Source organism: Egretta garzetta, unplaced genomic scaffold (assembly GCF_000687185.1).
Source record: "Egretta garzetta isolate BGI_Z169 unplaced genomic scaffold, ASM68718v1 scaffold41, whole genome shotgun sequence".
Taxonomy (NCBI): domain Eukaryota; kingdom Metazoa; phylum Chordata; class Aves; order Pelecaniformes; family Ardeidae; genus Egretta; species Egretta garzetta.
The window spans coordinates 4,121,015-4,127,014 of record NW_009258755.1 but is presented as its reverse complement, the minus strand read 5'-3'; positions in this window follow the sequence as shown (position 1 = coordinate 4,127,014).

Here is a 6,000-nt window from a genome sequence, read left to right as displayed (position 1 = left end):
TGCCCTGTCTTCAGGTTGACAAGTTTATACAGGTGTGTTAGCAGCAGTACAACAGTTACTTGAATGAGGAATGAGGAAATGAATAGCATATTTGTGGAACAACACCCGAGTGCTCGCTCAACCAAATCATTCAGACCGGCATCAGAGCATCTGAACATAAGCTCACCTCTTGCAAGTCTCACCTGTTGCAGCAAAGGAAGTTTTACCACTAATTTCTGGAGGAAGGGAGAAGGTTTCCCCATAGATATTCATTACAGACCTTCCACTGCTTACGGTCAGCTAGAGCGGCAAACCACTGAACCAGAAAACCATTTTATCAGGATTTCTAAAAGTGCCAAAGCATGATACACAAAGTCACTTTAAAAAAAAATAAAATTAAATTAAAAAATTAGAATGCTTAACTAAGCAAAGCAATACAACAGCTTGGTCTGGACAGGCTGGGGAAAAACACTTTTAATGTGAAAGCCTTGGGGTGTTGGACGCAATCGAGTGGGATGCAAGGGCTTCCCAGCAGGGAGTAACAGGGCTGGAAGACCCCGCACTAGGTCACGTACTCCAGCCTGAGGCACCTGTGCAGAACAGCTATTTTATTCCTGCAGGAGATATCTGAAGGCAGACATCTTCTGTGAGGTTTTCCTGGCAGCCTGGCAGGGCTGTGAGATGAGCAGCCCAAACCAGGAAGACCCATGCCTTCCTTGCTACGAAACGCATCATGTCACGGCTTTGGTCTCACACCTGTGCTAGTATCGCTGGTTTTCTAGTTGTCTTTGAATGCCTCCCGTCTCGGGGAAGGGAATATGGCTGAGGTCCCTCTGCCTGGCTTATGGCCATCTGTCCTGACGCGCCGAGATCTTTGCCCCGTCCTGCAGCAACCAGGCATACCAACCACAATCTCCTGCAAAATAAAACACAGCCTTATTAAAACGCCTTAAAAGCCTGCACTTTTCTGAGAGTATGAGCCTGATCCAGCACCCAGTATGGCCGGGGGAGGTAGATCAGCCTCTCCATGAAGAGCAACCTCGTTAGCGACTCTAATTTAGCAACCGGAGCTCTGTTTTTTTAATCACTCGGCAGTTCTGCTCTGTTCCTTCCCAAGCACAGAGCATTTCCGATTTGAAGAATTTCTTTCCCATAATTACATGAAAAAGAGTTAGTTGCAGCCCTCTGCACAAATTACTACCCAGTGAATGCAGAATAATGCATTATAAGTAGTACTTTATTGTATTTATTGTACAGGTATTGATGTGTGTTGGATTCGTTCTATTTTAGAGGGACTGCCATGGTAACTCATCTCTCTTGACAAAGGCTTTATGTCAGAGCAGGAGTAGAAGACGCAGAAACTGAACTTCGGGCAGCCAGTGAGATGAAGGCTGCCAGCATTAACCTCACCAAAGCATCACTAAAAAACAAGCTGGTGTGTGTGTCTGTCTCCCGCCGAGTGTCCTGTTCACCAGGGAATTGCTGACTGCAGGCGAGAAGGGAGACAAGGCGGCAGCCCGGCTGTGCCTTTTTAAGGGAAAACGCAACAAATCTGTGCTGCATTAGTTTCCGAGGTGCCAGCTGCCCACATAGATTTAACCACCGGCATGTCTTAAAGAGAAAGTAACGGCACGGAAGGGTTACCTCGATCTGACAGTGCTATTCAGTGCCACCAGTGATACGGCAGGTAGCCAAACAGCTGGAAAGATGAATGTTAACGCCAGCTGCACTTTGCTGTCTTTCACTACCACCGTTGTTCTCACTTTGCATGCCATTTTTTGCTTTGCTGCCATTTCAAGGGACTGCTACAGACTGTCAATTTTAGGGTTTTTTGGGGCTGACCCTGGCTTGATTTCTTAGTCTGGCATGAGGTTATCTAACCCCCTCCCAAGTCCTTTCTCATCACGCCTGCTCCCCTGAGCACCCCGGGTTTTGACCTCTGAAAGGCAAAACAACAGCAAGGTTTGATCCCTGGGCAGGGTCCCAGTAGAAATCCCCATTTCTCATGCCGCAGCCCATGCTCTCTGCTGGTTTGGGTATTACAGCCCCCGCTGCAATCAGCTCTGCAGTTTTATGCTGCTAATCATGGCAAGACCCAGGTTGGGCATATTGGTGCCACAAACTTGAAATCAAGAATTTTCATGTCCATTGATTGTATTTCTGGCTTTCTAAAAAAAAAAAAAAGTTGACTTTGTCCAAAAAAGCTAGCAGACAAATTTGCATGACATACCTTTCTGACTTGGGAAAGCCAGCTTTGAACCCTGCCCTGAGTCACATTCACAAGTAGGTGTTTAGCAGCAAATCTAGTCTGAAAATAACCCCTAAGCAATGTGTATGATGGCACAATAGGATTTCAGACCCCTTAGGAAAACAGTGTGACCTGCAATACCAGTTTGATATTGTAGACTTCACTGATCCCTACTTGGTTGCCTAGCATGGAAGCCAGTGAGGTTGTTCAACACAAGGAGAGCCAAAAGAGGATTGCAACAGCTTGCAGAGTGCCTAGCTCTTGCCAGAGTGATTAGTCTCCCACCAGTAAAAAACCCCAGCAACATTCACTGCCAATAGGTGTTATTTTAACCTAGCAAACTGAATGTTTATTTAGTGGCCTCTGTGGTATTGGAGGCACCCTGTTTATTCTCCATCTGCTTTCCCTCATGCAAGCCTCTTTAGATTCTGGGTTGCTAAAAATGGCTGGTGCTAATGACATTCATCAATGTAATTCCCCAAATCACAAAGCAGTGCAAAAAAAAACCATAAGTGGAAAGAGATGACCTGAGTTTACAATGGATTGTTTGCAGAGACTTTCTTTCTTGTGTAACAGCTTGGAGGAACTGGAAGACAAACAGACTCTGTGCCAAAACCCCCGTGTTTGGGGATGAGGAGGGAGAGGAGAGCAGGGGATGTGAGATCCATATGTTTGTCTTATTTTGTCTTCTAAAGACTTGCCGTTCCTGGCCGTGATTTTTCATGAAATGTTAATTATAGGAGCTGGGGATGTCAGCAGTACTCTTAATAGACTAACTTAAGTGGAGAAAAAAAATCACCCGATGAATAAAAAGCCAGTTTTAGAAATAGCGATCAGCTGCAGCAAAAGCAAAATGCACCAGTGGCTCGCATGAGGGGCGCAGGACTGCACCTCTGCCCTCCCTGCGCTGAGCTGCATGGGGCTGGCTGGGGCACCTGGCAGTGGGTTTGTCCATGCACCTGTCTGCTGGCTCCCGAAACCAACATCAGCAAGAGTGGTGGGAACACCTAGGGCTGAGGAGGGCACACCCAGAGCCAGCAGTGGCAAGGCATGCAGCTGCAAACACTGCTGGTGCCATCCAGGGGGTCACCTGGATGAGACAAATGAGGGAAAAGTGATGTGACTGGGTGTGCCTCCAAGGACTGTTTAAACAGTCTTTGGGACAAGGCATATTGGTTCTCCCTTTATGAGCAGATTTAATCGGTGTAATAAAACCAGTACAGGTATTTCAGTGTTTCAGTCTCAAGATCATCAAAGCTACAAAGCTACACCACTGGGTGATTTATCAGTTGCTGTGCCAGGGAGAAGCTAGGCAGTACCTCATGGAGACAAGGTGGGTGGCTGGGGCCAAGGAGCTTGTCCCCTCCTGGCAGAGGGCTAGGTCCCAGCTGGTTCTCTGCTACCAGACCCCTGGCTGAGGGCAAGGCAATCAGCTGCACAATGCATCAAAAAAAATTGCCAAGACCAAGATACAGGGCCAAGCCCAGTCGCCAGCCCTCTGCATGGCAAACAACATGGGGCTACCCGAGTGGAAATGAGTGGCACCCCCCAGACAGCAGGTCCACCCAAAACAGAGGGTATACTCCTGAGGAGACACACCATGGTCATGAGCACCAGCCCATGCCCAGACGGGCAGCTCTGCAGCCCTTCCAGCCACCCCACTTGCTGGCTGGGTGCTCTGATACCACAGCAGCATGTGAAGATGGGAGTGTGGGCAACTATGCACAGGGTAAGTGTGATGAACGGGATGACAGGCGATTCCCATCCCAGTGATTGAGACCTTTTCCCACTTGCCTAAGACCAAGACCATTGCATGCTCAGCCCTTTGCTTGCCTCGGTTAAAGTGTGCTCCCTCCCTTCTCCTCTTCAGTATCAGCCCTGGGGTGCTCCAGAGGCCGCAGGAAAGAGTCACGGAGGGTTACAGGCTGCAGGCTGTCCACAGCCATTCACACCTTGCTCACGCTGGAGGTAACGCCACGCCACCTCCAAGAGCATCCCGTGGGACCTCACCAACTCACTGCAGATGGACAGGATGCCAGCTGCCAGCATTGGACCCAGCGTTTGCCAGCAAAGGGGAATCATGCCCATCACCTCTATCAGGGTGTGAGTATGCAGAAACCCATCAGTATAGGCACATGGGTACAGGGACTACTTGGTTGCCAGGACTCTCACAAAAGCCACATGAGCCTGAGGGCCAAGGCTGTGCTCTCACCTGTGAGGACACCCATGTTGCAGCTGGTCTATCCCTCCCATATTGCGGGGTATGAGGGAAGAGGAAAACTTTTGTGTTGGGGGGCTACGACATGAACACGCTGAGAAGAGACCTCCCCGTGTTGCTCTTGGTAGATATCACAGGTCTTTGGGCATGGCTTAGGGGGTGGAGACCACAAGTTCAGCTTCTGTCAGCTTTGCAACCTGGGCTGGCTCCCACTTACATGTTTTTTCTCCTCTCAATTGCATGGACAATAGATGCTGCTCACGTACCATCACATGTATTGAGAGCATCTGCTGTCTCAGCAGTATCAGCGCACAGAAATTAAAGGACACTTACAGGTGTGAAAACCAACTGGCAAGGAACCATCTGCTTTGAGGGTGAAGCTGATTGCCTCTTTTGGAAAGAAAAAAAGTTTCAATTTAAATGTTAGCCAGGACGGGGGCTAGAAGGGCATACAGAAAGGTGCTCTAGAGAGTAGGGTTTTTCCTCTTTGATGAGCCATCACAAACCAATTGTAAATTGGTTTCAGACTGTGAATGAGAAAGTGCTAAATGCCTTGTCATTGCTGTTGCAACCAGAGAAGGACCTGTGTTACCTGGAGCAGGAGCCTGCCCTGGGAGTTACCTGTGTCAATATTCCCATTCTCTGCTAATCAACATTACTTCTTTATTCCCAACAGTTTCTAACTGGGCTAGCTGGCAAACTCAGATTAATTAACTCTGGAGCCAGCTCTGCCCATGCTGTGGCACACTGAACAGCGGTAGCGGGTTTTATGTATTTGAACAAACTGTTTCAGAAAAAGAATATATGCAAAATTCAGGAAAATAGAGTGGCAGACCTGGACTTTCCATGAGACTAGTAGTCTTTGTGTAATAACTAGAGCTAGAAACATCTTCTGTATCACAAGTGGTCAAACTATGTGTAAACAATTTGTCAAGTGCCTGTTTTATTTGTCTTTAAGGTCAGACCCTGGCACATCTAATATTTGCATCTCATTTTAAACAAGGGTTTGCTCACTTGCTCTCTGATCTTCTCCCACCCCTCTCTTCTTTCCTTGCATATAATGTAATAGAGACCCCAACCAGAAAGAGCACAAGCTCTTCTGTTCTGAGCATCTTTATAAATCCCTGGTCTAGATTGAGTTTTTGCTCAAATTGTGACAATTTGTGATAGTACATATTTTTGCATGATGTGACTATCAGCTCAAGAAAGTAAAGTAATTGTTTTCCTACACCTCTCTATTTCTGCTTACTTTTTTTTTAAAATTAGTGTTCTTCATTGCATCACTGTTAAAAATAGACCCAAGCCCTAAAATCTCCAACTCACAAAAGGTAAGAGTTGCTGAAGGAACCCTGTGCATGTTGTGCCGATCAGACCATCCTCAAGAAGTCGAAGCACAGGGCTCTTAGCGTAGTAATGAGTTTGTGATTCTTCAGGTGATTACTTCAAATGTTCTTCTTTCTTGCCTGAATTCTTGCCTGTCAGAACCTATGGTTTATGATAAATATTAATAAGCTGCTTTGGTAAGCTAATCTGTGAGTTGGTTTAGTAGAGTCTG